This window comes from Eriocheir sinensis, chromosome 63 (genome assembly GCF_024679095.1).
Source record: "Eriocheir sinensis breed Jianghai 21 chromosome 63, ASM2467909v1, whole genome shotgun sequence".
Taxonomy (NCBI): Eukaryota; Metazoa; Arthropoda; class Malacostraca; order Decapoda; family Varunidae; genus Eriocheir; species Eriocheir sinensis.
Window position 1 is genome coordinate 758,224 of NC_066571.1, and position 15,457 is coordinate 773,680.

Here is a 15,457-nt window from a genome sequence, read left to right on the forward strand (position 1 = left end):
CGGCTGCCGAGAGCAGTCATCATTTCGTCTCGATAGAGTTCACATCTCACGCTCCGTGTAAGACACAAAACCAGTAAAAAAGACAAGTTAAGCAAGGACTTTAACTCCAAACCTGCTAAACTTATAATCGGACTCACGGCGAATCACAGGTCCCGCAACGGTATCAGCTGTGTTTACATAGGTAAGTGCCGAAACTATTTAATAAAGTCAAATTACAGAAACAGGCTGCTGAACACTACAACAGTAAACCAAATGACAATAAGAAGGCGTTACAGTAGAAAGGAGAAGTTATCAAGGCTCAGATTACACGGTCAAGGGGGGGAGAATGATAAGTCGCTATCCTCCCCTCTCTCCCTCTCAGCCCTTCACTGTCGCCTCTCACTCCGTCATTCACCAGCGGCTACTAGCCTTGATGGAAGAGGTGGAGAGGAGGGAAAACATCATTTCTGGGAAGCATGATGATGTGAAGGGTGTGGTGACAGCAAGCAAGAGGCAGGCGTGGGAGGAACGGTGTCCAATGGAGCGTGGATGAACTTCAACGAAAGTTCAGCCTGAAGTCCCAGCAGGGCGAAAAACAAAGCTGTCTGCACAAATAAAGCCTATTCAAGGCACAGGTTAGTCAAATAAATGTTTTGAACACATTCCTGGAAGTTAGAGATCCAAACTACGAAAACAAGAATTATCAGTAAAAGGGGCGATGTTATCGGCGATCAAGGGGGAAGGGTGATAGGGATGGACAATGTTTTTCCCTCTCCACACTCAGTATTCCCTTGTATTTTGTCGTCACTACAATGTCCTCTCCCCCAAGGAATATTCAAAGACGGCCACGTTTCACTGAGGCTGAGATGTTAGCCCTGGTGGAGGAGGTGGAGAGGAGGGCCCGCCCCGGGGTGTCACTGGGGGACTGGGATACTTTGTTCCCCGTCTCTTTTCACACTTCTCATCGGTTAGATGTCATTGTTCTATGCATTTTGAACCCCATATATGTGCACCGCAAACTGCCAGAAACGCCGATAGCGATTTTTGAAAGGTTGGATAATGTTGACAAAAGCTACATGTAAAGCACGACGAAGTACACCCATATGCGGCGGGGGTCCAGCCGGTGCTGGGAGAAATACCTCCTCACAGAAATAAGTCACATATATGGGGTTCGGGTCATACTGGGCAAGCATGATATGAGGGCTGGGGTGGCAGAGTCAACCAAGAGGTATGCTTGGGAGGAAGTGTGTGATCGAGTAAATGCTGTGTCCCACGTTAAAAGAAATGTTGAAGAACTTAAGAGAAAGTTCAGAGACATGAACGCTCAAGTGAAGAGTAAATCTGCAGCAGATATGAAGGATATGGGTGCCAAAGGTTAGTCATATATTTTTGGTGCTCAGATTCCTCATTAATCATTAGGGTACAGTGTGCTAAAAAGACTTGCTATACCCCAGAGATTATGGGTAAGGCCACAAGGACTGGTACTAGGTGCTTATCAAGGAGGGTACCTCCCTCAGCAGGATGTCATGTTATATTTGTTTAGATTAAATTAGGCTGCAGTGATTGGTTAGTGAATTTAATGGCAAAATTTTTTTTTCAACACGTCAAGAAATTCCTGCTGATGATTAGTCGTGTTCTGGCAAAGGGTTGAAATAAAACAATTTCTAAAGCATATTACAATAATTTAATACAACTTGGCATTTCCCTATAGGTAGTGGGCCTCCTGCTGCTGTGGAGTACAGCGAGGCTGAGCTAGTACTTCTGCGCATGCAGGCACCCATTGCGGCAACAGGGGCACCCTATCCTGACAGTGAGGGCCAGCCTTTACGTAAGTACCTCTGCTAAGATAGCAAATAATAGGTCTTACTTCTATTAGTATTATTCTACTTTCTTCCCCGTCTCACAGCGGTACTTCTCACACTTCTCATCGGTTAGATCTCATTATTCTACGCATTTTGAACCCCATTTATGTGCACCGCAAAATGCTAGAATCGCCGCTAGCGATTTTTAAAAAGTTAGTGTTTTTTTGCGGCCGCCCCGGGGTGTCACTTGGGGACTGGGATACTTTGTTACCCGTTTCTTTTCACACTTCTCATCGGTTAGATGTTATTGTTCTATGCATTTTGAGCCCCATATATGTGCACCGCAAACTGCCAGAAACGCTGATAGCGATTTTTGAAAGGTTGGATAATGTTGACAAAAGCTACATGTAAAGCACGACGAAGTATACCCATATGCGGCGGGGGTCCAGCCGGTGCTGGGAGAAATACCTCCTCACAGAAATAAGTCACATATATGGGGGTCGGGTCGAGGGGAGCGAAGCCCCCCCCTCCCCCCCCATGTTAGCTGTCAGGTCGTAAAGTTCGGTTATAGTAGTTTAAATCTGCTGCCCTCCATTGTTCTCCTAGGCGGCCGCCAAAAACTCAACTTTTTAGAAATTGATAGCGGCTTTTTTAGCATTTTGGGATTCAATATACGTAGAATAATGATATCTAACCGATGAGAAGTGTGAAAAGTACCGCTGTGAGACGTGGAGGAAAGTAGAACTTTACCCTTATATTTTTGGTAAATCTTCTGAGAAGAATATATATATATATATATATATATATATATATATATATATATATATATATATATATATATATATATATATATATATATATATATATATATATATATATATTTATTGTGGGGTTCTTGAAAGGTCTGGACTTCCGAAAATCCCGTAAATTCTCAGGAATAAAAAAATATAAAATAAAATAACTGAAAATTGAGTTTATGCCTGTTATAAAGATTCTTCAAAATGATGTTTTCTATGCCCTCTCTGGCCTCAATCCTCAGAAGGCTTATGGACCTGATGGAGTGCCTCCTATTGTCCTTAAAAACTGTGCCTCCGTGCTCTCACCCTGCCTGGTCAAACTCTTTCGCCTCTGCCTGTCAACATCTACCTTTCCTTCTTGCTGGAAGTATGCCTTCATACAGCCTGTACCTAAGAAGGGTGACCGCTCCTATCCCTCAAACTACCGTCCTATTGCTTTACTTTCTTGTCTATCTAAAGCTTTTGAATCAATCCTTAACCGGAAGATTCAAAAGCACCTTTCCACTTCTGACCTTCTATCTGATCGCCAGTATGGGTTCCGCAAGGGGCGTTCTACTGGTGATCTCCTAGCCTTCTTAACTGACTCTTGGTCATCCTCTCTTAGCCGTTTCGGTGAAACTTTTGCTATTGCGCTGGACATATCAAAAGCTTTTGATAGGGTCTGGCACAAATCTTTGCTTTCTATACTACCCTCCTACGGTTTCTATCCTTCTCTCTGTACCTTTATCTCCAGTTTCCTTTCTGATCGTTCTATTTCTGCCATGGTAGACGGTCACTGTTCTTCCCCTAAATCTATTAACAGTGGTGTCCCACAGGGTTCTGTCTTATCTCCCACTCTTTTTCTGTTGTTCATTGATGATCTTCTTTCCAAAACGAACTGTCCTATCCATTCCTACGCCGATGATTCCACTCTGCATTATTCAACTTCTTTTAATAGAAGACCCACCCTTCAGGAACTTAACGACTCAAGGCTGGAGGCTGCAGAACGCTTAGCCTCAGACCTTACTATTATTTCCGATTGGGGCAAGAAGAACCTGGTGTCCCTCAACGCCTCAAAAACACAGTTTCTCCACCTATCCACTCGACACAATCTTCCAAACAACTATCCCCTATTCTTTGACAACACCCAGCTATCACCTTCCTCAACACTAAACATCCTCGGTCTATCCTTAACTCAAAATCTCAACTGGAAACTTCATATCTCATCTCTTACTAAATCAGCTTCCTCGAGGCTGGGCGTTCTGTACCGTCTCCGCCAGTTCTTCTCCCCTGCACAGTTGCTGTCCATATACAGGGGCCTTGTCCGCCCTCGTATGGAGTATGCATCTCATGTGTGGGGGGGCTCCACCCACACAGCTCTTCTGGACAGAGTGGAGGCTAAGGCTCTTCGTCTCATCAGCTCTCCTCCTCATACTGATAGTCTTCTACTTCTTAAATTCCACCGCAATGTTCCCTCTCTTTCTATCTTCTATCGATATTTCCACGCTGACTGCTCTTCTGAACTTGCTAACTGCATGCCTTCCCCCCTCCCGCGGCCCCGCTGCACTCGACTTTCTACTCATGCTCATCCCTATACTGTCTAAACCCCTTATGCAAGAGTTAACCTGCATCTTCACTCTTTCATCCCTCACGCTGGTAAACTCTGGAACAATCTTCCTTCATCTGTATTTCCTCCTGCCTACGACTTGAACTCTTTCAAGAGGAGGGTGTCAGGACACCTCTCCTCCCGAAACTGACCTATCTTTCGGCCACCTCTTTGGATTCTTTTTAGGAGCAGCAAGTAGCGGGCTTTTTTTTATTAATGTTTACTTTTTTGTGCCCTTGAACAAAAGAGACTCACAGCCCCTCTAGTCCTTAGTATTATTAATTATCTGACCAGTCACATCTCTCATAGGGTAATCAAAAGCCAGATAAAACCTGCTCTTAAGTTTATTGAAAGCTACAAAGAAACTCGCTGGAAATTAAGAATAATTAATTAAACCAAGCACACAGCAACCTAGCTATCTACGTTAAAACATCCAAGCAAATGGTTACTTAGCTGTAGGGGGAGAAGGGGAAAGCCACACCCTGATCTGCCTCGTGTTCTGGTCGGCCTGGAGTCCTTCTTCACTTCTCTCTCGTTCCTTTGCAACCGCCGTGTCCTCACTCCTCCCACGGGCTTCTCTGGCCTGAATACAGTCACTCTGGACTTGCGGATACTACAAGACTGAAAAGACCCGGGGTCTGGAGAGGGACGTGTGCTCGCGGCGAAGTCTGGGCAGGAGATGCCCGGAAGATGGCGGCGGTCCCACAATGCTCCGCGAACCGCCGCCGGCAAGATGCCAGCTCTCGCCATACTGACATCTCGTTTTCTGTGCAACACTTACGCTAAAACGCCTTAACGACTATGGATTTATTATTTATTAATAACCTAACACATGCACTCGGTCATAGTGGGTCATGCATCCCACACATAGCTCAGCGTTGGCAGTAATAATATATATATATATATATATATATATATATATATATATATATATATATATATATATATATATATATATATATATATATATATATATATATATATGTGTGTGTGTGTGTGTGTGTGTGTGTGTGTGTGTGTGTTAGCAGGAAGCTGATTCATATTTTTTGGACAACTAAGCAATTTTCCCATTCCTATTTCCCTAATTATATAAAAATGTCGAAATTAATTAGTTTAAAGCAAAAGTCAACACTCACATGATAATGCATTAGGTAGGCAGTGATTTCGTCCTCACTTTTCTTTATTATTCTACTTACTGCTTACCCTCTCCATGCCTTTCACATAAAAGGACTCATTTTGAGCTGATCATTTTTTCCCCAGGTGCTATGGCATAGTCTCATTATTATTATTATTATTTTCAGGTGCCTTTGCTGGACCTTCCTCATCTACAAGTGTTGTTGAAGATGACCTGTTTCCCTCGATGAGTACGACAGTAATCGAGGTGTCAGAGGAGGTTAGAACACCTCTGGGTTCACCTCAAGGGAGTGGCCTCACAAGGTCAGTTGGTTGAGAACCTTGGCATAGCTTCATATTAATCCTTACCAGTTCATATTTGTGTAATTATATACATTATATGTGCCTTTTAATCAGCAGATGCATTTGTTTTCACTTTTTCTAATATATGTCCTTTAGAAAAAACAGTCCTATAATCCAAGTGTTGTGAACCAATAACATTTTCCTTGATTTCTTTTAGTAGTGAACCAACACGAGAGGAGCCCCCACCATCGGCCTCATCCAGTGCCCGACGACCCAGTGCCCAAAAACCCAAAGGTCAACTTCCCTTCCTGCCAGTAGAAGTGGTAGTAGACCAGCAACTCCCACAGCAGGCATCTACTCATTCTTTAGATACCAGCTTTTTTTTCAATAGAAAGTCATTACTTTCAAACATATCCTACAAGCTGAAGTGTAATTCAAACATCAAGCAAATACTGTCGATATTTACCTAGCTGTCAAATACCTGTCTACTTAGTTGTTCACCAAGCCTTGCTCATCTGCAGATAGTAAACTCCAGTGATTTTGCATAGCTTCTTAAACATTGAATGCCATTGCTGTTCAATCATCATTGCTTTTGGAATACTAAATGGCATTACTATTCATCAGAGCATGCTCGTCAAATAGCAGATGTATCCTAATGAATTGCATAATCAACCAGGTCACGAGTTTCAACTGGTTCCTGAGTTCCTTACTACCCAACAGGAAATTCGAGATCTGCTGAAGGACCTGGTGGAGGAGCAACGGACGAATGGAAACCATCTTCGGGATATCGCTCAAGGTCTTACGGAAATGGGGAAGTTAGGCAACCAGGTACAGGATGTTGGCCAAAGTCTTAGGGAAATAGGCGAGGCATTGATGGTCATAACGGGGGCTATCAGTTCTAGAAAGTAGTTTTTTAAGTTATTATTGTCATAAATTAAGATTTGAATATTTCTATATAAAAATAGTTTATATAATCATTTTCATTATTAACTTTAAGATCTTTGATGGTGCTTGTCAAGCCAATGCCACAGAGGGGGGATATCCAGCACGACAGGAATCATTCCATATTTTTTCTCTCTTAGTGCATTATGATGTGCCACTATAAAAAAAAAATCAGAGAGAACCATCATACAATGAATAGGATGATGCCTATTCATGAACGTTAAAAGACAAGATAGCTAAAGTTTATTTTTTGCCAAGTTGTGTTATATTTTATATATTTTTTAAATTCCGCACGTCATGTTTTCTATCTTGCCTGTATAATGTTTATGAACAGGACGTTACCTGCCTTGCGTATAGTCCTAACATCATTTACAGATGTCGGACCACAGGTATCATCATCTTCATCGTAGGACGGTTCTTTCCTGGCTATTTTCTAATGGCACATCATGATGCATAATGAGAGAAAAATATCAAATGCATATTTTGCATCTTCAATGACATAGTTTCCGACCGTGTAATTCAGGTAACATTTTTTTACTAAAAACAGCCTTACATATGCAATTCATAAACAGTGTGCCTAAAAATGTATAATTAGCCCAGTAGCAGCGACGGGCCAAATTTGTGGTTTTACCGTGTAGCAGCGACGGGCCAAATTTGTGCCATGATTTAAACCCCCCAAAATAGATGATACATAAACTGATTACAAATGCTTAGATATAAATTATGAAATGGTCTGTGTGAGTAATGATTTTTTTCTTTTTTTTTTCTTACTTAGAGGTACCATTAAGAAACATGATCCCTGCTGCTTCCGGGTTAAACTGAACCTCATGGGACTGACATTCCTTTCCTGCTGGATATCCTTCTGCAGCATTTATTTTGATCTCATTTTTAGTTCCTTTGTTTCTAATTATATATTTTTTATACTATTACAATAAGTTTATTATTATTGGTTTAAGTCTAATGGTTTTTGCCATTCACTATTTTTATACATGTGAGGGTTGCTCAATAATTTTTTACCATAACTTAAAATAATCTTATTCCTTGAATATTGGTGTGTGTGTCAGGGATCAATTGTGACTGGCAGAATAACTGTTAAGGGGCTGACCAGAAGACAAACTGCAATAACATGCTCACAGGGGCCCAAACACAAGCACACAAGGAAAAATCACAGAGACTTGTACACTATGTGCATTTTAATTAGTCTAAAATACAGAACATTGTCACATGTTTAACCGACTTTGAGTAAGGTCTCAAAAGAAAAAATATTTACAAATATTTTAATACATTCATCTCTCTCTCTCTCTCTCTCTCTCTCTCTCTCTCTCTCTCTCTCTCTCTCTCTCACACACACACACACACACACACACACACACACACACACATCGATCGATGACATCATTAAATGTTCAATAACAACTGGTACAGTGCCTAAGGAGTGGCAGAGGGCCGGGCAGAGGGCCGAAGTGGTCCCTATACATAAAAGTGGAAGGAAGGAAGAACCCCTGAACTACAGACCCGTATAATTGACCAGTGTAGTATGTAAAATATGTGAAAAAGTGATAAAGATACAATGAACGAGATTTCTAGAAGAGCATAACTTAATCACAAGTAAACAGTATGGATTCCAGAAAAGGGCGCTCATGTGTGACAAACTTACTGAGCTTTTACTCAAGAGTGACCGATGAAATACACACCTCACCATTTCACCCAAAGAAATTAGCAATTATTGCTTCACGTACTGCTCTCCCAGCTCCTCTGCCAGCAGCTGCTCCAAGAACGGCAGCAGGAGCATCCTGTTCTTCCTCATCCACTTCAAGCTAAGGAGGAAATAAGATCTTAAAAGTATTCACAAAGTACTATATTACTTTTGCTCTGCTGAATGTGTCTGTTGATACACTGTTGTATTTTTATATCTCCTGTATTAATAGCAATTGCACTGCTGCAGCCAGAAATCTGAATGATTGAAAGTTATCACTAAGTTAAGTTGCTATGTTCTCAACAAAGTTTATCCAACATGAAGCACATGAAAGAATGGCTGAAAGTTAACTTTCCACCTTACAGAAATATAAATTTGTACCTGTTGGGGAAGTGGAATACCCCGCTGGACACAGCGGTTGTGCAGCAGTAAACATGAAGTGATGATGTTGAGGCACTTCATGGGAGCATACTGCAAGGCATCCCCAGATTTGTGAAGGCACCTGTAAATATTGTTAGTTGTCAAAATTACTAAGTCAAAGACAATAGAAATACAAATCTTCCTAGCACTACCGTCTTTTTTTTTTTTTTTTACGTCTTCGCATATGGCATGTGGGTAGTCTTAGGTCACTTGGCGGTGACTGAAAAATCCTAGGTGGTAGCGTGGGGATTCGAACCCGCGTCTGCTCACTTTCACACTAAATATTTTTTTTTCTAAATTTGCCTTTCCGATCACTTTAATTCTGTAACATGTTAATAATCTAATTCTCACTGGGTTCTAATGGATGGCCAGCATATGTGAATGCATAGGTTTTGGGAATAAGGAAAAGAAGTTTGTCACCAGAACCGGATCTTTAGAATTCCAAAGGTTTGCTCCACAACGACACGTGTCCGTGTATGGGCCCTGTTGTAGAGCTCCTCTGGTTCTGTTGTGGGGTTGCGGACTGGAGTCATTAAAAATGGCTCTAATGCATAGCCGCTGTCGCCTGTAAAGATTACAAGAGGAAGAAAGCTACTGTAACACACTAAATAATTATTGATAAGGTATATATGTAACATATGTAATGCAACATTTGTCAAGAACATCAACATCCTTCCAGATACGCACCAAGGAGCAGGTAGTCCCCAAACTTGCCCCTGCGAAAGCGTTCATAAAGGTCGGAGTGGTGTCAGATGAAGGAGTCGTGATTTGACCCTGCAAAAAAGGGGAGGATAAAAAAAAGGATTCCCGAACATGAACATGTTAATACTGGAAAAATTTTCTGACTCAAAAGAAGAGCTGTAGCATGTTTGGTGTCCCCAACACTGGTGGAGTCTTACGATCTTCAAATGCTCAAGTTCCATTGCCTAAATAGCTAGTCTGCAATTATTCTTGCTAAAAATCAAACTTTAGAAATACAGTAGCAGGTAAGGGATGTTTGTGATTTAACTATTAACATGCCTAACAATAAATGATATCATCAAGAACACTTACCTGGAAATCTGACACAATAGCTGATGATCATACCAGCAGCATCACACACAACTTGAATTTGAAAGAGTGGTACCTCTTCCTGTTCACGTAGGCAGCCTCATTTTCATGGGTTGCCTTAATGGCATTGAGAAACATTATGCAAATAAATATTATTTAGCGATAGGCAAATTGTAAATCTATTCCTGTACTTTTACTGAGACCAATATCATATGTGCTCATTCGTCAGTCCCAAATAATTTTGAATCTTACAATCAATGGCACCAATAACCCGAGGGAAATTCCGAACTCTTGCAAAAGCTATTGCTGATTCCCTCAATGCATGCATCGCGGAGGTCATTTTTATCTCTGGTCGAGCTATGTCACTCCACACAGCTGTCACGTCCTGAACTACACGGCTGACACTGCCCTGTGCAAGTCCTGAAATGCATTATGTTTTAATTGTTTGAAGCATTTTTTTTTTCCTCATGATCTTTACTATTAGAAGTAAAATTTGCAAACTTATTGTAATAACATCTCTTCCTCAATTAAGATAAATCAGCTGCACCTCAATGATTTAGAGTGGGAGTATATATATATATATATATATATATATATATATATATATATATATATATATATATATATATATATATATATATATATATATATATATATATATATATATATATATATATATATATATATATATATATATATATATATATATATATATATATATATATATATATATATATATATATATATATATATATATATATATATATATATATATATATATATAGATAGATAGATAGATAGATAGATAGATAGATAGATAGATAGATAGATAGATAGATAGATAGATAGATAGATAGATAGATAGATAGATAATTATGTAGTGATCGTATGGAGCATGCATCTCATATGTGTGGGGGGGTCCACTCACACAGCTCTCCTTGACAGGGTGGAGTCAAAGGCTCTTCGTCTCATCAGCTCTCTCCTCATACTGATAGTCTTCTACCTCTAAAATTCCGCCGCCATGTTGCCTCTCTTTCTATCTTCTATCGATATTTTCATGCTGACTGCTCTTCTGAACTTGCTAACTGCATGCCTCCCCTCCTCCCGCGGCCCCGCTGCACAAGACTTTCTACTCATGCTCATCCCTATACTGTCCAAACCCCTTATGCAAGAGTCAACCAGCATCTTCACTCTTTCATCCCTCACGCTGGTAAACTCTGGAACAATCTTCCTTCATCTGTATTTCCTCCTGTCTACGACTTGAACTCTTTCAAGAGGAGGGTATCAGGACATCTCTCCTCCCGAAATTGACCTCTCTTTTTGGACATTCCTTTGACCTCTGTTTGGGAGCAGTGAGTAGCGGGCTTTTCTCTTTATTTTATTTCTTTACGCCCTTGAACTGTCTCCTTAGCTGTAAAAAAAAAAAAAAATCAATTTTAAATAAATCTATTTAATCATTCTGAAAATTATGAATAATTAAGTAAAGATTGTTCAATGAACGGTATTTATTCAGATGTACACCCATCTCACTGTGCTGCATTTTTATGCTTTATGAAGTACTTTGTGCACACACATCACACTTCGTATTGTTTTCTTCCACAATTCACTCACTCGTGATAATAAATTCATATGTTTTTTAAATCAGGGAGGGGAATAAGCATTTGAAGCCATTTATTACATTTTTGGCTGAGCTGTAGTCCACTTGGGTTATAGCTTTTATTTAGTTACGTTAAATCTAACCACTAAATTTAACAAAATCTACTGCTGTTTCCCACATCCTATACATGGTTCCTGTAAGCTTAGAATGGTAATAGTGAAGGAATCACTTTGAAAACAGTAAAATGGTTGGAGTTTGGGTGGCCTGCAGAGTGATAACCTGAGTATTAAAAAGGACCAATGAGAATGAACTTACCGCATACGTCGCCTATGACGTGCTGAAAGGAACCGCTGGCTAATAGTCTTAAGGTCACCAAAACCTGTGTGTGTGACGGTATTGCATGGGACCTCCTTGTCCTCCTCCTTAGGGCAACCTCCTGGATGAGCTCAATCAAATAATGCCGGGGGAACCGGTAGTGGCTCACGAGCTCCCTGTCACTTAAGGAGAGGGGGTCAAGGCGATCGCGAAATCGCCTTTCTCTCCTCAGGGCACGATCATGCAGGGCGGCGTAGATGAACTCCATCGTGTAGCGGGCTACTATAGCGGCGGGGCAACGGGAAGGAATGAGCAGTAGGTGGCGGCTGGGTGGTGCTGGCTTGGCGAAGTGCTGTTTACGGTTTTAAAGGGTATAAATCTCAAAGGAATAGGCTTTTCTCTACTCTCAAAGGTATATTTCAAGTTGAAATAGTGAGATATAAGCATTTAAAGGTAAATATGATAATAGTGATAGCGTTACCGTCAGCTCCGTGGCAGAAGTTATTTAACAACAAACTTAGCGTCACACAGCACGACGAAAACCTTTGTAAATGCGCGCGGTAACTCGTGACGTCATCGATTAGTTGGTAGTTATTATCGCGCGAGCTTTGTGTTTTGTGAATCCGCGCGCTAACCCCGTCACGTCATCGATTAGTTGGTAGTTATTACCGCGCGAGCTTTGTGTTTTGTGACTCCGCGCGCTAACCCCGTGACGTCATCGATTAGTTGGTAATTATTACCGCGCGAGCTTTGTGAATCTCAATGTTCTCAAAACTACGCAATAAGGGCCCAAAACTACGCACTAAGCCTTTGTGAATCTAGGCCCTGGTGGGGCAGCTAGGGCCCTCCCCAGCAAACACTGAAGTATCGGGCAGATAACTTCAAACGGCGGCCCCAAGGCGCTGTGCCGATTTCTATCCGTAATGAATTTCCTACATCGGCCCATTGGTGTTAAAGTTATATCGGGCCGATTGTTATAGAAGGATATCAATGTATTACTATTATTATTATTATTATTATTATTATTATTATTATTATTATTATTTAATATCACCACGAATTAGGCATACAGTTGTCAGTGGAAAAAACCCAAGACAGATAGATCACGCCACCTTATAGGAATGTCGGCCGTCAGTGTTTACCGTCTCAGTTTGTATACAAAGCATTTCATCGAGCTTGAAGGTCACCTTGACATACGTGACCAATTGTAACTTCATTATTTTCCAATATGTAACTCGTCACTCCTTCACGAGAGTCCGACTGACACACACCTGCAGTCTCTCTCTTGCTCAGACGCTCCTGTACATATAGGCTTAAGAATATATATATATATATATATATATATATATATATATATATATATATATATATATGTATATATATATATATATATATATATATATATATATATATATATATATATATATATATATATATATATATATATATATATATATATATATATATATATATATATATATATATATATATATATATATATATATATATATATATATATATATATATATATATATATATATATATATATATATATATATATATTCGCCTTAAAGGAAGCCAAGTCTTACTCAACACCCTTCAACGCCCCCCGGTACACCGTTACATAATTGGCGGCAGCAGTTTACCATCGCGCCAGAGCCCTTCGCTACCTCGTTCTCCTGCACGAGCTCCAAGCCACGAGAACTCACCATCAACTCCGGGGACAGGCGTAGAAGGAAGGAAGGAGTCACAAGCCACCTACAGGCCGACGGCGAGGGCCACAAGCTACAAGCCGCCCCACCCGCTACAAGCCAGCACTGCTACAAGCACTCCAAGTCCTCCGCGTCACGCAGGAGGCACTCGCAGCTGCGCCCACACACCCCACAGGCACCTAGCAACACAGCGGACGGCAACACCGCCGCTGCCGGGAGCATCTGCCCAAATCTCTTCCGACGAACAGCCACCCAAGGCTAACGCGGACGTCTCGCGGTGACTGCAAGCAGTTACCTACTGTTCCTACAAGGCACCTTCTCAAGAGGTTACACACCCAGGTCGCCGTATCTACAACCGCTGCCCCCCCACAACCACAGCCGTTCTACGTCGGCCAGCAGTGTTCCGGCACCAGCCTACTGCCAGTCAAATCACCTCGTCAGCAGTTTCCAGCAGCCATTACGAGTCTCCCGAGGTCCGCCCTTCGATCAACCTTCTACGCGCTCCTGCCGCGGCCATGGTCTTCCAACGCGACTCCACAGGCTGCACGTACCCCAGGGGGTCGACACCTTTTCGTTCCCAACTCTACGTCAACTGATTTTCTCGGTATTGTACCTGTTCTAAATTTTCCAAATGCAAACTCAGCAGCTTTACATCAGAGGCACGAATCTATTATTTCTGTGTATCTAACACTGTTAATCAGTCATAATTGTGAGAGTAACGATCATTCGCTTACGATACTGAGGCTTCTTGTTGTCTGCTAGCGGTAAAACTGTGATATCCCTAATCTAATTTCATCTTACTCAGTGTGCCCTTGCTACGTTTTTCTCTTCGCCGCTCGGGGGGGAAACCGCACTTTTAAGGGCTTTCTCACTTACTTCTCCTTCCCAACAACCCGCTGCTATTATTGGTTATTATTTCATATAACCGTAACATTATAACATTTCATTATACCCTTACATTCTATTACGTCTAACAGGCACCTTGCTAGCCATCCTTTCTTGTTTTTAGGGGTACTGCGCAAGCTTTTAACTCAGACACGTTATGTTAATAATTACAGCTATCAAAATATGCTCATGTATTGTAACTGATTTAAACTATAGTATGAACAAAGACACTCTCGCTAAACTCGGCGACACCTTTAAACAGTTGGCTCGTTCTTCAAGTGAGGAGGAATTGGAGCATGGTGCTGGCACCGATGATCTTAATGTTGTAAATTAACGTTCAGGTACTCAATACTCCTCAAACCCGGGGGAAAGAGCCCCTTCACCTACGGGTTCTACAGAATACTTAACCCCCACTCAACCGATCACGATGCCTACCAATCCACCTCACCCCCCCCCCCTCCACCGATTCGGGTCATTCCAACTCACTCCAGTATTCGACAGTTCTCTGGCAGCGAAACAGATTATTCAGCGAGACAGTTCCTCGATCTATGTGAGTCTGCCATCGTCAATTCCTCCATTACGGAAGATCATGATAAAATTGCGTTCATTCGGTCCCGGTTACTACCAGGCTCTCGGGCACTAAATTTGATGCAGTCCTCAGCGTTCGCTTCGGGGGACATTGGAGTAAACTATGAGATTTTTAAAAAGAATTTCGTAAAAATCTTTGGAGGCGGGAGTAAACCAAGCATCGTTAGACAGACGGCACACACGGTTGAGTCCCTCCAAAAGAATTCCTCAACAAAGCCGATTTGGGACGCCATGACTGAGGCAAATCAGCTGGCGGTTGACTATGCCAAAAGTCTAGAGGACGCGCAATGGCTCTCCGGGGGCGGTATGCAGAAACAACAGGTAAAGACAGTCTTCGAGTTGCTTTTTTACTTGTTTCATATTTCAGAGAAGAACCGCCGTTCTGCCCTTTCCTTGACCTTCAAACCGGGCGGAAAGTTGGTTGACTTCGTCTCAGAGTTAGAAGTCATGGTTCAAGAACACACTCACCATCAACCCCTCTCCACAGCCGCAGCATTGCAGGCTCAAAGTAAGGCATCTCTCACCTGTAGTTTTTGCAAACAATCAGGACATTCTGAACATTCTTGCTTCGCGAAACGTAGGGAATCAACACACTCAAGACAGGGTTCTGATAGGAGATCAGGAGGTTACAGGGGGGGGGGAATCATTCATCACACAGGAACCCAAGGCCAAA

At 41.6% G+C, this 15,457-nt stretch overlaps 2 long non-coding RNA genes across 2 annotated transcripts; one reads left to right on the forward strand and one right to left on the reverse strand.

Annotated features, from left to right (window-relative positions):
* Positions 1-353: 353 nt before the first annotated feature.
* Positions 354-6,787, forward strand: LOC126986806 (uncharacterized). Its single transcript, XR_007739978.1, has 5 exons — positions 354-614; positions 1,691-1,807; positions 5,465-5,600; positions 5,797-5,873; positions 6,300-6,787. It is a non-coding gene; the product is annotated as an uncharacterized LOC126986806 (long non-coding RNA).
* A 487-nt stretch (positions 6,788-7,274) lies between these two features.
* LOC126986807 (uncharacterized) lies at positions 7,275-10,162 on the reverse strand. Its single transcript, XR_007739979.1, has 4 exons — positions 9,325-10,162; positions 9,058-9,202; positions 8,599-8,719; positions 7,275-8,338 (listed from the first exon to the last, which is right to left on the reverse strand). It is a non-coding gene; the product is annotated as an uncharacterized LOC126986807 (long non-coding RNA).
* Positions 10,163-15,457: the final 5,295 nt, after the last annotated feature.